Genomic DNA, 18,111 nt, shown 5'->3' on the forward strand with positions numbered 1-18,111 from the left:
TGCCGTAAAATCTAAAACTAATTGTTCTGTATTACATATATAAAAAGAATTCATCACAACTAGAAGATTTCATCTTAAAAGAATAAGCATACACCTTACAAAACTTGCATATGCATATTTGGCTAGTTCATAGCAACTAACCCAACTATTCTTTTCAATTTAGCAAATTACTATACGTTCAGCATTCATCATGTTCAACATCATGTTCAATAAAATTTTAGCAGTAAAGGATCAAATATACACGTTAAAAAACGTTGAACATATGCGGCCAATAGAGGTTCTTTATACCAAACATACATTTTATCCATCACAGATTCATCAAATCATTTCGTTAATACAATAAGACATTCATTGTAACGACCCGAAATCGAACCGCTACCGGCGCTAGGATCCAGATCGATTTAAGGTCGCCTGGACCCGTAGCAAGCCTAACATACATCCTGCCATACCTGATAAATCACATACATGATCAAACATTTATATAAAAACTTTAAACTTTTACATCTACCAAGCTCGACCTGTGCATGCACTAAACTGAATACATAAAAACCCCACACTAGAGCCCTCATCAAATGCTCTAGTTGGATCAACATTACATACATCAAGCTTGGTTTACATTTCTCAACATTAGAACATTTCATAATGATCATGAACAAAAGGGATTAATCAAACATTCTAGGGTTAATCACAATACTAATCCTCCATACAATTTTATACAATATCTTACATTACATTGCATTACATTATCTTTCATGTCCACAACTAACTATTACATACACTATGCATTTACTCTTGCTGACTTCCTGGTCTATCCCGAACCTGCAAGCCTAGGGGATTAAGGGAAAGGAGTGAGCTACTAGAGCCCAGTGAGCATAATAGTAAACAATATACTAAAACACATGCTTTCATGGAATGCATCACATCACAATCAATTCACATCAAGGATGAACTTGTCACCAATAGCCCTCTACACATTCCAATAGTGCCAGGGGGCGTAGAATGGGCCCCACTGGTCTTTCTCTTAAACATAACATAACATAACATATCCAATATGCCAGGGGGCGTAGAATGAGCCCCACTAGTCTTTCTCTTACATAGTGTTAGGGGAGTAGAATGGGCCTCACTGGACTTCGTACCGTATCATCGTCATCATATCATATCGAGGACTAATGGGTCATCCAACATCCATCCACATCAACATCATAGTATGCAATGCAACATATTCGTGAATTCTAATGCAACAACCTAGTATATATCATGGCATTCATGATGCATGAACATGCTAAAAATTTATTTGCTTTGAAACATAAAAATCCATTCTACTCACCTCGGGCTGACTCTGAACAGACTCTGAAGCAGCTACCTCACTGCTGGGGTCCTCGTTCCTCGGGTCCGAACCTACACAGGTGGACTCAAATGAGGGACCAAATATACACTAACATAACTCTAAACAACTCCCCAAAAATCCCCCTTAAAATACCTTAAAATAATCATAGAAAACATGCAAAGGAAGGCTGAACAGGGCACTTTCGGCGGCAGGTTCGGCGGCCGAAAGTCCCTCCAGAGTTGAAACTCAGCCACTTTCGGCGGCAGGTTCGGCGGCCGAAAGTGGTTCCAAAGCCAAAACTCGCCGACCTTCGGGGGCAGGTTCGGCGGCCGAAACTCCCTTCCAGAGCCGAAAGTCCCAACTTTCGGGGGCAGGGTTCGGCAGCCAGAACTGCCTCCCCAGGCAGGTTCGGCGGCCGAACATGACTTCGGCTGCCGAACCTGAGTTCTTCCAGAATGGCAGAACTCAAGCCTCACTCACACATTTACCTCCCAAACCTTCCAAACTCATGCACAACACTCCCAAACATGCATAAACATGTACACAAGCATATAGGGGTCTCAAACTATCCTATATCCCAACAAACATCACATAGCAACACATTTAACATGCATTTCATACTTAAACTCACATAAACCCTAACATTTACAACTAACCTAATCATGCATCCAACACCCTTCAAACCCCCTCGAAACTTACTAAAAACATGAAAGAAGAGTAGGATCTACTCTTACCTCTTGAAAACTCGAGAGGAGAGGCGATCCAAACTCGGAGATGGGGGAAATCGAGCTCCGGGATCTCCAAGCTTCAAAACTTCGTTCTTTGCTCAAAAATCTTCAAAACCAAGTTAAAACTCATTAAAAACATGAACGATTTGAAGGAAAGCATCAAAACTAACCATGGAAGGGCATGGACTCACCTTTGCCCGAAAATGAAGAAGAAAACTCACCCATTTTCGGACATGGGGCCTTTTATAGGTGGCTGGCCAGACCACCTTCGAGGGCCAAAGGTGCTCCCTAAACTGCACCATGTTCGGCAGCCGAACATGAGGTTCGGCGGCCGAACCTGGCTTTCCTTCCTTGGTGCTTTTCTTTCAAAAACTTGATTTGTTTCTTACTTAAAACCTTAAAACACATGAAAACATTTTAGAAAAACATATTTTACCCTTTTAGAGGTTTCCGACATCCGAGATTCCACCAGAAAATAGGAATTTCGATATCAGGGTCTAGCCGGGTGTTACATTCATTTAGTTCAATTATTCACATTATAAGCAAACACTAACTTGACATAATCAAAGAAAATAAAAAAACATTGAATACCAAACCTTTAACTCAAGATTCTTTCAAAAAATTCAAATACTTCCTTTAGCTCTTTTTTTCCCCTTTTTTCCTATGAACTTTGGAGAAACAATGAAACAAATATTAAACTTTACTCATTTTTACAATTGCACTTTAGGTTTTTTTTTTTTCACAATAATTACACTCTAAACTATACTCGTTGAATTTATTGTGCCCTGTCATTATCAATTGTTGTTAATCTTAACGGCAATTTATCACTCTGTTAATGGCAAGGTAGAATTGTTAAAAATAAAACTTTAGGGTATAATTGTAAAAATGAGTAAAGTTTAAGATTTTTTTACTATTTTTCTAAAATTGTATATTTAATTTTTTATTCTTTTTATTTTTAATTTTTTTATAAGGAAATTAATTTTTATTATTTTTACAATTAAAAAATATATGTTTTTTACTCCATCATTCATTTTAGTTTTAAAATAAAATGAAATTTTAATTTTTGACATTAAAATTGTTATAGTTTCATTAATAATAGATATTTTAAAAATAATAATATAACGTTTATTCTTTTATAATTAAATTTTTTGAGAACAGTAATAATATAGAAATTTACTGAATATTTATAAGTAAAATTTTTTTGTAAAATTAAAAGTAAAATCTTTTAATTTTTTTAAAAAAAATATCTTAAAGAAGAGGGATATATTGGAAAGAAACGAATATAAAAAGAGAAAATAAAAAATAACTAATTCAAATGTAAAATTATTTTCTTTATTATTATCTTATTTTTATTTTTTATGAGTGAATGACAAAATAAAGTTTTATAAAATAATTAAAAATAAAAAGAACAAAAATACAATAATATTATAATTTAAATAAAATTTATTTTTTAGTTTACGAGGAAATTTATTAATTGATCCATCGATTTTAAAAAAATATATTAAAATATTTTAAAGTTAAAAAAAATACTAATCATTTCTTTTATTGTTTTTAGTCATTAAATGTTTTATTATTTAGTTTCTATAATTTGAAAAAACACTTATTAATTAGTTTCTTAGTTTTATAAGAAATCTATTAATTATTCTCTCTATATCGAGGGTATTGTAGATTTTTTTATATATAATATTCGACTATGATCAACGAAAAAACTAATTAGTAGACTAATTATTTATTCATCTTTTTAAATATTTAATTAAATATATATAGCTAATTCTTTAACTCTTATTATTCTAATTTCTAATTCATATCAACTAATTAACTATATACTTTAAAAAATATTTAACTTTTATTCCCCTAATCCCTAATTTAAACTTTAAAATCTTTAATTTAAAACTAGTTAAACTTAGAGATTCAATTAAAATAATTCTTAGCATCTAATTAACTATATACCTTTAAAAATATTAAACTTTGTTGTATTAATTTTTAATTTAAACTTTAAAATTCCTAATTTAAAAGTAGTTAGACTTAGAGTTTCATTCAAAATGGAGATTCATATTTCAGATTAGGAATTGGAATAATAAGAGTTAAATATTTTTAAGTTATGTGATTAATTAGAGTTAAAAAATTATTATATATATTTAACCAAATATTTACAAAGTAAATAAATAATACATGACATGAGATTTTTACTAATTTAAAATTAATCAAAATTATTTTAAGATTTAGCTATAATTACAAAAAAGATTAAAAAAATTTAGATATGATATTGAAAATTATGACTATAATCGTGATTAAACGTAAAGTTTTAGACTTTTCTATTTGATAAATTATCTTAGAGATTGGCTATAATTGCAACAAATTTAAAAGTTAGAATTTTGTCATTTAAAATTGAAAATTTTAGCTATAATTGTAATTAAACACAAAGTTGTAGCCTTTTCTGACTAATAGGCCTTATTTTAAATATATAGACATTTAGAAAAGACCTATTATCTTTTCCTAGTTTCTTTTGTCCGAGATTTCAAATTCTAATGAAAATTTTATCAAAATTTGTGAATCTAGCACCAGAAAATTATTTGGTATTATGATCTCCCAAAAAAACATTTGTTCTCAACTATTCAACCTCAACATAAAATAAAGCAAAAAACACACATAAATATTCATAACATGATATAGCAAGAGACTCATGGGTGTCACAATCATCCATATAATAATCAAAACTTAGAAATATATCGTTTGCACAAACCTTATAAAAGATAAGAATATTGGTTAAGTAGTGACTCTATAGTCTCCCAAGTGCACTGTTCTATATTATGGTGATTTTATAAAATTTTTACTATCAATATTTCTTTGTTTTTTAACTTTCTAATCTAAGCATGAATAACTCGCACTGATTGCTCAATATAGTTGAGATTTGTTAAGATTTTTTATATATCGGATTCACTTAGAATCTTACTTGAATCAGACACAAGCTTTCTCATATAGAAAAATAGAATAATGAATGTATTCGCTCTTTAGATGCTATCAAATCTCCCATGTCAAATATAATTTCAACATTTTGCAGGATCTCAAAGAGTGCAATGTACCTTAGAAATATTTTGTCTTTTCTTTTTTTAAAATGAATAGGAGACACTCCAAGCAGAATTAAAGCCCTCTCTTGAAAACCACTTCTTTTCTACGCAGATTCGCATAACTTTTTTATTTACCAGTTATTATACAAAGTCATTATCTTATTATAAGCTTAGCTCGGTTGCTAATTTCTACTACTTCTATTTCTACCAGATTTTATTCACGTACTTTCAACATATTCATAATTTATATTTTCTTTTATACAAAACTTTATAATGTATCATTGTGACTTTCCGTCTACTTAAGGAGTAGAATGTAGTACTGAACTCTAACCTATTATCCAAAGCACTCTATAGGCTATCCTAGAACCTAGATGTAAATTGTAGTCCTCTATCTGAAACAATAAGATTAGAGCTCTTTAAAGTCCAATAATGTCCTTAATATAGTTCTATACTAACTTGTATGTGCATAAAAACTAGCCTTGATAGGGATGAAGTGAGTTAACTTAGTACATTTATTAACTATTATCTTATTGCCACATCTGGTATAAATTCTTATCATAATGTTTTCATTCAGCCCTATATCATCTGGTACATATAAACTATAATAAGAATTCCTCTATTGTAAAATGTGAAATCACTGTTCTTTCTTATTGTACTACTCCAACTGTATTGACTAATTCTAGGTCTTTCTGTTGTTTTTATGTTATTTCTTCTAAAAAAATAAGTGTTACCTTCATTTATGCCATTAGAGAATCCTTATTGCAAAGCTCCAATTATAACCCCTTATTTACCAACTTATAAAGCTCATTCGTTACGTATCTTTTTTATATTGTAATATAGGAAAAACTACCAAATTAAATATAATAGAACAAACTATAAGAATGGCTTATAAGGACTAGTACTCATTTTTAGAGAAATCCATATAGAGAAAAATTCTTAAAACCTTCCTTTCTTCGCACTTGTTATCTCGAATATATGCTAAAATAGATTTAGGGATTATGAAGGATATTGGACTTCTACTAGAAATAAAGTCGCCAACGACATTCTTTTTTATTTGTCTCGGTTATTATCCGAATATTGACCCAATCAATCTTTACAAAGCTTCGTACGTAGTAGTTTTATGAGAAACTAAGAAATTTAAAAAATATGAGTGAGAAGAGATAATGTTATAGTATTTTATGTAGTATTTTTTTTTAAATTTATTAGTTTTATATTGTTGCATTATAATTCTGTTATATTTTTATACTGAATTTTTTGTAAGATTATATTCTGATTTGTGGGAAGTGTTCTGATGGTTTTAGACCTACCCATGTCTTACTGCAGATCTGATAAATATTTAAATTTAAAAAATAACATAACAATCAAATATAAATTAATAGATCATTTATTATTTATCAAAAGAATTTAAAAATATTTCATTTTATTGCTATATGTATACCCTTGAAATTTTACTGATTGAATTTTAAAATTACATGAAATGGTAAAATTACCATGTTTAGTAAAATTTAGAGTTATCATTATTTTTTAACATTTTATTAGATAAATTATCAATAATATGAATATTTTTTATAAATTCAAATATTGAATAAATAATTTATTTGACTGTTATATTTTTTATAAATTCAAATATTGAATAAATAATTTAATTAGTTTAAACATTTAATGGGTTAATTTAGTATAGGAATGTAACTATATTTAATCTTAAAATAAATTTCAAAGATTAAGGATCAAATCATTTAAAAAAATTAAAAATTTTGGTGGAAAACTACATGAAAAAGTTGGAATTATTTTAGTAATTATATTTAAAATTAAAAATAATAATGTAAATTAGACTAATATGGTGGAACTTTCATTTTACGTGCATGGTAGGTTTGAAATCGTCATGTGTTGATGAGACTTCTCTTACAACTTGACATAATTTTAAGAAATGTATCTATCTTGATCTGTGTCAATGCAAAATTTTTCTCCCCTTTTTCTGAAAAAAAGAAATGAAGATATTTCTTCTTTCACTTGTAATATTTAAAGTAATAGTAAATTTTTAATTTAGAATTTATCTGAAAAAAATATAAGAATAATTATGAAATATAACATTATGAGTGTAATTAAATCATTAAAATATTATAAATAATTCATATTAATAATAAAATATAAATAATATTATATGTCACATTTGTTTTAAATGAGTAGTTATTTACTCGTTTTATATTTATTTATTTAATATGCACAAAAAATAAAATTTATTGATTTTATGAATAATATAGAAATATTAATTATTAAATTTTTAATAAAACAATATGAGTTGAAGGAAATATTAGTAAAGAGTAAATAAGTTTTGCTATATTAATTATATTAACTGTGTAATGCTTCTTAATTTATATAAAAATAAAATAAGTGCATTCTTATTGGACTCATGGAGTAATAAATAAAAAGGTTTATTTCATATATTAATTTAAAAATAATTTTTTTAATTAAAAAAATATTTTTTATTACCTAAATTTTTTAAGTGTTTTAAACATCAAAAAATATAAAAAATATTCTCCTAAAATTTTTTTTCAGAGCTTTAGTATATGAAAATAATTAAATTGATATTTGAGTACAAATTTATAAAAATTGATCAACCTAACTGAATTCATAATTAAATTAAATTTTTTCAAAAAATAATCAAATTTAATTGATTTTATTTAATTTTCAGTTATAAATAAGTAATATTTATTTTCTTAATAAAAATAAGTGAAATTTATGTTATTTAATTTTTTAATTATAATAAAATAGTTTTCGGTTAAATAGATCGAAGAAAATGAGGAATTTTTGCAATTTTAGAAAGGGTAATTTATAATAAAATGTCTGAGATTTAGTAAAATTTATGATTTAATTTTTATTATTTTAATAATAAATAATATATTCTTTAAAATTTTTTTGTTAATAAAATAATTATTTTATTAAAAATTATTGTTAAAATATAATAATTTAATGTTTTGAATTCACTTTTTTTATGATAGTTTAGTGCTTTTAATTTTAATAATTTATAAAATTTTAATATTTATAACAATTTAATATTTTTAATTTGAGTTAATTTTTTAATTAACTATTGATTAACGATAAAATTAATAATAAGACTATTTTATTAATAAAATAAAAACTTATAATAATTATTAAAAATAATTAATAATAATAATAAATATTACTGTTAAAACTAATTTATTAGCTGTACTTAAATTGATTTTTAAACAATAAAAATGTTAAGAATTTAGAAATTTTAAAGCTTTTATAAATAATTTCCTGCAAAAAGGCTCGAAGAAACTGCGGTTGATGAGAAATTTGGCTTTTCTCTGATAAGAATCGTAAATCCAAAAGATTCTGAGTCTTTTGGTATGCTTCCTCTCAATAGTTTTTTAAATGTTATTATTATGGCTATTGAATAAAAAAAAATAAATATTTTAAGGGAAAATTACTTCTTAGTCCCTGAGGTTTAACGTAATTAACACTTCTGTCCCTCTATTTTGGCGACCCAACACTTAAATCCCTCACTTTCTCTTGTGTCCAAATTCGTAGTCCTTCCGTCCATTTAAACCGTTTGGTCAAAGAGTCAAAAGTGAGAGATGATAATTTTTTCCAGAAATACCCTTCTCTTAATGTGAAATTCCTTTTTTTTTTCTCTTTCATGTTTTTTTGAGTTGCAGAAGAAGCAGAAAAGAGGGTAGGAAGAAGAAGGAGAAGAAGAAGAAGAAGAAGGAGAAGGAGAAGGGGCATTTGGGTTTAGTGAGGGTTCATTTTGTCAATTCACGTGTCCCAAACGGTTATTTTGGACGGAAGGACTGCAAATTTGGACAGAAAATAAAGTGAGGGACTTAAGTGTTGGGTCGCCAAAATAGAGGGACAGAAGTGTTAATTACGTTAAACCTCAGGGATTAAAAAGTAATTTTCCCATATTTTAATTATAATTAATTTAAAAAATTAATACTGCTATAAATTATTTTTATTATAAATTACAATATTTTTTATAATGGGAAAAAAGCACATTTTTTTTAAGCTATGGGTATGGCATAACAATTGCAATAATATAACTTTTAAAAGGATGATTGTGATTTTTTTTTTTAATTTTATTTTTTCATAAGTAATGATAATGGAAAAATAAATTAGTGAGATGTGAGGTCTTACATGATAGTGATATTATAATTTATGCAAGAAATAATGTGGTTGGCCTTGCTGGCTTTTCCACTAAGGATATTAGCTGCGAGCAGCCCTATGAGAAAAAGTAAAATGTGCACATGTTTCTATTAACCATTCAAATTACCCTATATTTCTATTTTTACCCCTAAACTTATTAGATTTTCATTTTAATTTATTTTTAACTTTTTTGTATAAATATATTTACTAGTTTCTATTTAATCTCAATGTTATTTGGTAATTAAAATTTATTATTTAGAATTTTAATTTCTTAACTTAAATAAAAAATTAAAATGTTTAATTTCTAAAATTTCCATAAATTTATATATAATCTAATAATTATTGAATATTTTTTCAAGATATATATGAATTTTATTTTTTTATAATAAATATTTTTTTTAATTATAAAATTTTTTAATAGTTATTTTGATAAATATACAGATACTTATTTAAATTAAATGTTTCATATGGAGATGAAATAGCTATTTTGATGTTAGTGAAATTTTAATAAAATATTTAATTAATAAATTTATTGCATATCTAACTAAAATAATGTTTTTTCTATTTATCGTAAATAAATATTATTATTATTAATTTTATTATTATTATTAACTATTTATTCATACAAATTCATTTGTTGATTTTATAAAATAAATTGAAGAAAAAAAATAATTTACAATAAAAAAGAATTAATTCACTCATAAATTAAATGTATATTATTTTAACTTTGAATTTTATTATTTTATTATTTTTTAAATTTAATTTTTAATAAATTCACATCATAAATAAAATAAAACCCATGAAATTCAATAAATCAATCCTAATTGAAATTAGATTTTACTACTGTGTTTATATTAAAAAAATAATTTTTATTATTTTCACTATTATTTTAATATAAATATAGCATTAAATCAATATTTAAATATCATTATTCACAACTCGAAGAAAGTAATTCTACCTTTTTTAATTGGCTAATTTGAATCCTAAATAAAATTGTAGTTTCTATTTATAAATATTTCTATACTTAAATCTTTATTCTATTATTAATTTGAATTAATTTATTTTTATTTTTATTTTCAACTAATACTATTTATTACTCAGGAAGTAATCTCATGAATGAATTTTGATTAGTTTAAAACTATTTAAATTGAATTTTAATAATCAATCCTAATTCTAAGTTATATATAAAACTATGAAAGAGAGAGTAAACTTTTAAATGGACTAAAATACTCTTAAATTATTTATAATTAATTAATTAATTCATACGATCAAGTTATTTCATTTATTATATCTTTTTATTATGAAATTAAATTTGAAAAATTAATATGATATAATTAAAAATTAAATATTAATAAATATGCAGAGATTTAAAAAATACTAACAATATATTATTTTAATATGCAATAAAAGTATAATGATAAGAAAGTTAAATAATATTATTAGTAATATTAATTAATTAATTTAAATTAAAAATATTATTTAACACTTAAAATGTTACAATTAAAATAAATTAATAAATTTAACACATAAAATTTATTAATTTAAAAACTTTTAACCATCAAAACATTGCTTTCAAAAAAAAAAAAAAAAACCATCAAAACATATATAAAGTAAAATATTATATATTTAATCTTACTTGAAGGAATCTAGGGCTTTCTTCTTCTCTAAAATTTTTTCCCTCCTACACTTTTTCCCTTTATTCTCTATTTTCTACAATTAATTTATGAGATTTTCTCATTGATAATAGCCGCTCTTCTTTTTTTTTTCTTATCTTATTTAATTTTATTATATTTTGTGATTATAATTTTTTTATTAAAACTTATGATTTGAACTCTATTTATTTAAAAAATATATTTTTTTTAAAAAAAAATTAAAATTTCAAATTTAAAGAGGAATAAATATATTCTATATATAATTATATCAGTCATTTATTAGTGTTATAATTCTTTTCCTACTTTGTCTTTAAAATTTTTTATATAAATCCACTTTTGTAACTAATGAAATATACGGTTAATCAAAACCTTTCATGATATCAAAGTCCTAACAGCCTAAAACCCTTTCTTCTTCTTCTTCTCTTCGTTTTACTATGAGTAGGACTGAATCTACACTTATTTTTTTTTTTTTTTTTTCTTTTGCTCTTGTGGCGATTGCTTCAGCGTCATCAATGAATTTCTCTCCTATGTCCAATCTTCCCAATCAAATTTCTTTAAAATTAACTTTTACCAATTTTCTCTTGTAGAAATTATAGTTCTTACCTATGATGCGTGGATGTGCACGTGAGCATCATATTAATGGCTCACAATCTGCTCCTGTGAAGTTCTTGTTCTATAATCAATCTAATTCCGCCTATTCTCTACGAGTTCATCAAGGTCAGATGGTTCTTAGTTGGATTGTTGCCTCTATTTCAGAGTTTATTCTTTCACAGATTGTGGGTATCAAAACAGCTAAGGAAGCTTGGAACAAGTTGGTCGTCTCCTATGCTACTGCCTCTAAACCCAAAATTCGAGAATTCAAGATGCAGCTTTATACTTTGAAGCGTGGAGTTGATTCTATTGAAACATATGTGTAAAAAACAAAAGGGATTGTTGATAAACTTATTGAGTTACAACATTCTGTTTCAGATGATGATTTGGTCGAATTCATTATAGTTGGTCTTGGACCTATATATCGACCCCTTACACGAGCTTTTGAAGCTCGACAAGAGGATATTTTGTATGACACACTGTATGGTATGCTCCTTAATGAGGAATGCCAATTACAATTGGATGAGCCTACTATTATCGCTCCTACAGCTCATTACAGTTAACCTCAGACCTTTACCCGTGAGCGTGGCAGAGATCGTAGACAGAATCAAGGGCGCAGTAGAGGTTCAGTTTCTTCTTCTATTTTTGGACCTTGTTTTTCTTCCTCTACTCCACCACTTTTACCTGCTCCGCCAGTATATACCACTGCAACCCAACCAAGTTTAGTGGATGTCTCAAATATAACATATTATAATTATAGAGGTTTGGGTCATGTGTCGCGCGTGTGTCCTTCTCCAAAGGCAAGTAATTGCAACCGTGTTACTCACTCATCTATTTTCAATTTAGCTTGCACCACTCCTCAACAAAATCAATCATGGATTATGGATAGTAGAATCTCGCACCAACTTACTACCAATCTTGATAACCTTGCTATTCAAGGACCTGAAGAAGTGACACTTGATAATGGCTCTCGTTTAACTATCTCTCATATTGGAAAGTCTAATTTGTCCCTTTCTAATCATTATTTTCTTTTAGATAATATCTTACATGTGCCCACCACTACACAGAATTTATTATCACTCAGTTCTTTTGTGAAATCTAACAATGTTTATGTGGAATTCTTTCCTGATTTATTTCTTATGAAGGAATTGGCAATGATGGCCATACTCTATCAAGGGCAGAAAGAAGCTAGTCTCTATGTTCTCCCTGCTGCCAAGGAGTCGTCTCTTGCTTGGATGCAACCTTCTCTTCAATGTCTTATAGTGTTTTTTCGAAGTCTTCTTTCTATTCTAAAATTGTTTCTTTAGAAACATGGCATGCACATTGGGGACATGCCTCATTTGCTACTGTTAGGAAAATAATATCTTCTAGTATTGTTTATAAGTCTGATAAAAGTCTATATCATGCTTGTGCTATCAACAAAATTCATAATTTACCTTTTTCAATTTTTCAATTTTTCAATTTTTCATGCTATTAGTCATTTGGAATTAATTTATTCAGATGTTTGGAACCCTGCTCCTATTATATTTACTGATAGCTTTTATTATTATGTGGTGTTCTTTGATCATTTTAGTAAGTATACTTGGATTTATTTTCTCAAACAAAAATATGATGTGTTGGATATCTTTCATCAATTTCGTACTTTAGTTGAAACCTATTTTGGTCGGTTAATTAAACAATTTCAGGCTGATTGGTGTGGGAAATTTAAAGCCTTAACTTCTTATTTGCGTACACATGGCATTACTCAATGCATTTCCTGCCCTCACACCAGAACAAAATGGTTGTGCTGAACGAAAATATCGCAATATTTCTGAAACTGGTTGTGCATTATTATATCATTCTTCTATTCCTACTCTCTTTTGGACCAATGCCTTTGACACTGCTGTCTATCTCATTAACTGCTTACCCACTTCGCGGTTGAATCATCGCACTCCCAGTGAGATTTTGTTTACTACCAAGCCTGATTATAGCATTCTTCGTATTTTTTGTTGTTTATATTATCCTTGGTTGCATCCATATTCAAAGAGTAAGTTGAAACCTCGGTCAAAACCATGTATTTTCTTAGGTTATAGTCGTATTCATAAGGGTTATAAGTGTTTTGATCCTTCCTTAAATAATTTTTTTTTATCTCCTGTCATTTTCTTTTTAATGAGATTGTTTTCCCTTTTCAGGCACAAGGTAATGCGACTTCCACTCTCAAATACATGGCTGACTCCTCATTAACAATCAGTTTGCCTTTACCAATACCCACGCCTACCTTATCCGTGCCTATGCTTAACATATTTGTGCCCACGCCTAACATACCTAACTCCTCATTGATTGAAGAAAGTTTTGGATTTCATGAAGAATTTGATGTCGAAATGGAAGAAAATGAAGAAAGCAAACCTTACTCTTCCACTATAAAACTTTTCACCAACCTATGGTAAGGAAGAAGAATGCTTTTGTTTTTGCTTATTTATTCGTCTTTTAACCCATTTACTTGACATATGGAAGGTTAAGATGAAAGCAACCTTTAATCTAATAGTTTAGATTCATTCTTACATTTAGAGTTCCATTATTTTAAACATTATTCTACTAAAGATTTAAGCATTTTTTATTTTTATTTTTAAACTTTTAATATCTATAAATTGACCTGCTAAACTTACATTTTTTAACTTTAGAAGTCCATTTCATATAGGTAAATACGTTGGATTCGACAAGCACCTCAAACTGGCACGTCGAAAAATCCCTAAGCACTTCTCGAAAGTAACTTGCATCAACTTGCGCTCTACATTACTTCTTTCATTTTAAGATACATTTGTTTCTTTATTTAAGCTTCCTATAGTTTTCTTATCGGCACTTAAAATTATTAAAATATTATTATAAATTATTTTTATTTTAGTTCTATCTCAATATGTTTAACTTTATATATAATACAAGTAGTACTGCTAAGTACAACTTTGAACACTTTATTTATAGATAAATTATGTACCAAGTAGCTCGAATTTAAGCTAGCACTCCATAAAAAGCATTTATCCTAACTACAAAAAACTCAACTTAGGTCTAATGTGACAAGTACAATATCTAAACAAGTAGAAAAATAAATAACCATTTCTATGCATTGCATTTTTCTCCTGCAATTTTTCTACTTCTCTTTCTTGATTTATTCGTCTTATTCTATTAAGTAAACCATAGCTTGGAAATGTTGGATTAGTCTGATCACCGAAATTATAACAATCACCTCTCTAAATATACCATTAAGATAAAATTAAATCTACTCTCAAATAAAAAAAATACAGCTATTATATAACTATCTCATATAGTTTCTGCGTCCATAAAACCTCTTTCTCAAATGAGCATTTGTCCAAGACATTATTAATTTGGCTTTTTCATCAAGAACAACACAATAGAATTCCATTTGGTGAGAGTCTTCTATGTGGCATCCTTTTACCTTTAACTTTAACGAGAGAATCTCCTTCAATTGCGTGAGGCTATTGCACCGAGATTGCAAGCTCTCACCTTCATCCAGATGAGCTTTTATCGGCTTATATCTCTAACATCCATAGCATCATGAAGTTTAGATTTTTTATAGATGGGAAATCATGTTTATGAAAGATAAAATAAGAAAAGTAGGAAATGTAAGATATTTTCTATAGGTCTAGAGAAAATATTGAATGTTGACTTAAGAACTGCTTTGAAGGCTGTTTGAAAATTAGATCATTATTTGTTATTCAGTTGCTATTTTCTAGGAATAATCAAATATGCTATCAATCATATTTGATATGCATAATTATTTTGCTTATTTTGTTGAGGTTCTGTTATTTTGCATGCCTATATATTTCTCTATAATCTTGCATCAATAATATATTAGCCTTTATAAATTTCCTCTTAACATCTTTGCCTCTATTTCTGAAAAACATATATCTTACATAGTGATATCAGAGCTCTTATCTTAAAGGACCTGTGAGATTGGGTGAACCAAAATCAAACCCAAACACTAACCCATGAGATGGAGGGAGAGTCCAGTTTTGGTGCAATTACTCCACCAATATTTGATGGAGTTAATTACAAAGCTTGGGCTGTTAGGATGGACACTTACCTCAAAGCTTATGATCTATGGGAGGCTGTAGAAGAAGATTATGATGTTCCACCACTTCGAAATAACCCAACAATGGCTCAAATCAAGATTCATAAAGAGAAGGTGACAAGAAAAGCTAAAGCTATGAATTGCCTATTTTCCATTGTTTCGCCCTCGATTCTTAATAGAATTATGCAAAAGAAGTCTGCTGCAGAAATATGGAAATATCTTGAAAAGGAGTATCGAGGAAATGAAAGGTTAGACAATATGCAAGTCATGAATTTAATTCGTGAATTTGAAACGCAAAGGATGAAAGAATCAGAAACGGCAAAGGAATACGCTGATAGACTTCTCGATGTTGCCAATACAGTGAGACTTTTTGGCAAGGATTTTTCTGACGAACGAATTATTTAGAAAATCCTAGTTACATTACCTGAGAAATATGAAGCAACAATCTCATCTTTGGAGAATTCTAAAGATCTATCAAGTATTACCTTGGCAGAACTTTTAAATCCTTTACAGGCTTTGGAGCAAAGGAGGCTTATGAGGAATGAAGTTTCTGTAGAAGGTGCTTATCAAGCACATTCTCGAACTGGAGATGGGAAACTAACACAGAGGACAATGTCCTCACTATAAAAAAATAAATCACCCTCAACAAAGGTGTTGGTGGAGACCAGATGTCCAATGCAATAAATGTGGTCAATTAGGACATATTGAAAGAGTATGCAAGGGCAAACTACAAGAAGAGGTTGAGGCTAAGGCTGTCGTTGATGAAAATCAAGAGGAGCACTTATTTGTAGCGTCATGTGTTGCTACAGACAACTCTGAAGGATGGCTTATAGACAGCGGCTGCACAAATCATATGACATATGATCGGGAGTTATTTAAGAAGCTTGACACAAACATCATCACCAAAGTCAAAATTGGAAATGGTGAACGTATTGCTGCAAGAGGCAAAGGAACCGTGTCCATAGAAAGCCTATCAGGTCAGAAACTCATTTTTGAAGTTTTATTTGTACCAGATATTGATATAAACTTGTTGAGTGTTGAGCAACTGCTAGAAAAAGATTATGAAGTGTTTTTTAGAAAAAAAAAATGCTGCACAATTATTGATCTTAAAGGAAGAGAGGTGTTTAGGATCAAAATGAAAGGTAAAAGTTTTGTTCTTGACATGCTGGAACAAGAACAAACCTTTGTTGCACAAAGAGACAGCAATACTATGCTTTGGCATAAAAGATTGGGGCACTTTCATCATAATGCCGTACTCTTCATGAAGAAAACTCAAATGGTGAGAGGTTTACCAGATTTAGAGAAAGATTTGCCGATGTGTGCAGCCTGTCAATATAGAAAACAGACCAGATTGCCTTTTCCAAAAAGAACAGAATGGAGAGCAACTCAAAAGCTGGAACTTGTACATACAGATGTTGGAGGTCCACTTAAAATATCATCCTTGAATGGTAGTAAGTATTATATTACATTCATTAATGATTGTACAAGATTCTGTTGGATATATTTTTTAAAATCCAAATCTGATGTTGCTGGTATTTTTTGGGAGTTCAAAACATGGGCTGAAAATCAAAGTGGATGTGAATTACATGTCATAAGATCCGATAACGGCACAGAATACACATCTGACAAATTCAACAAATTTTGTAAAGAAGCAGGAATTGAACACCAATTGACGACACCATACACTCCGCAACAAAAAGGAGTAAGCGAAAGAAAGAATAGAGTGATAATGGAGATGACAAGATGCTTGCTGCATAAGATAGAATTACCGAAGAAATTTTGGGCAGAAGCTGCAAGTACTGCAGTATTTTTACTCAATAGGCTTTCCACTAAAGCTTTGAAGAATAAAACTCCTTTTGAGGCTTTGTTTGGTTATAAACCGTTTCTGTTAAATTTAAAAATATTTGGATGCCTGTGTTTTTCTTATGTGCCTCAGGTGAAAAGAGATAAGCTTGATAGAAAGGCAGAAGCAGGAATCTTTGTAGGCTATAGCAACACATCAAAAGCCTATAGAGTTTATCTACCCCAAGCAGATAAAGTCATAACTAGCAGAGATGTGAGATTTCTAGAAGACGAAAAATGGAATTAGAATGATACTGAAAAAAATGAAATTCCAAAGAACATTGAAAATCATGATGATGTTATTGATGATGAACCAGTAAAGGGCACAAGATCACTTGAAGACATTTATCACAGGTGCAATGTGGCTATCATGGAACCAGAAAAATTTGCCGATGCTGTTTTAGACAAAAAATGGGTTTCAGCAATGGAGGAGGAGCTGAGAATGATTGAGAAAAGTGACACATGGGAGCTTGTAATCAGACCAACTCATAAGAAGGCCATTGGAGTAAAATGGGTATATCGGACAAAGCTGAATTCTGATGGATCTATCAACAAACATAAAGCAAGACTAGTAGTCAAAGGCTATGCCAAGATGTTTGGAATTGATTTCTCAGAAACTTTCGCTCCTGTGGCCCGTCTTGATACAATCAGAATGCTATTAGCTATAGTT

This window comes from Manihot esculenta, chromosome 7 (genome assembly GCF_001659605.2).
Source record: "Manihot esculenta cultivar AM560-2 chromosome 7, M.esculenta_v8, whole genome shotgun sequence".
Classification (NCBI taxonomy): domain Eukaryota; kingdom Viridiplantae; phylum Streptophyta; class Magnoliopsida; order Malpighiales; family Euphorbiaceae; genus Manihot; species Manihot esculenta.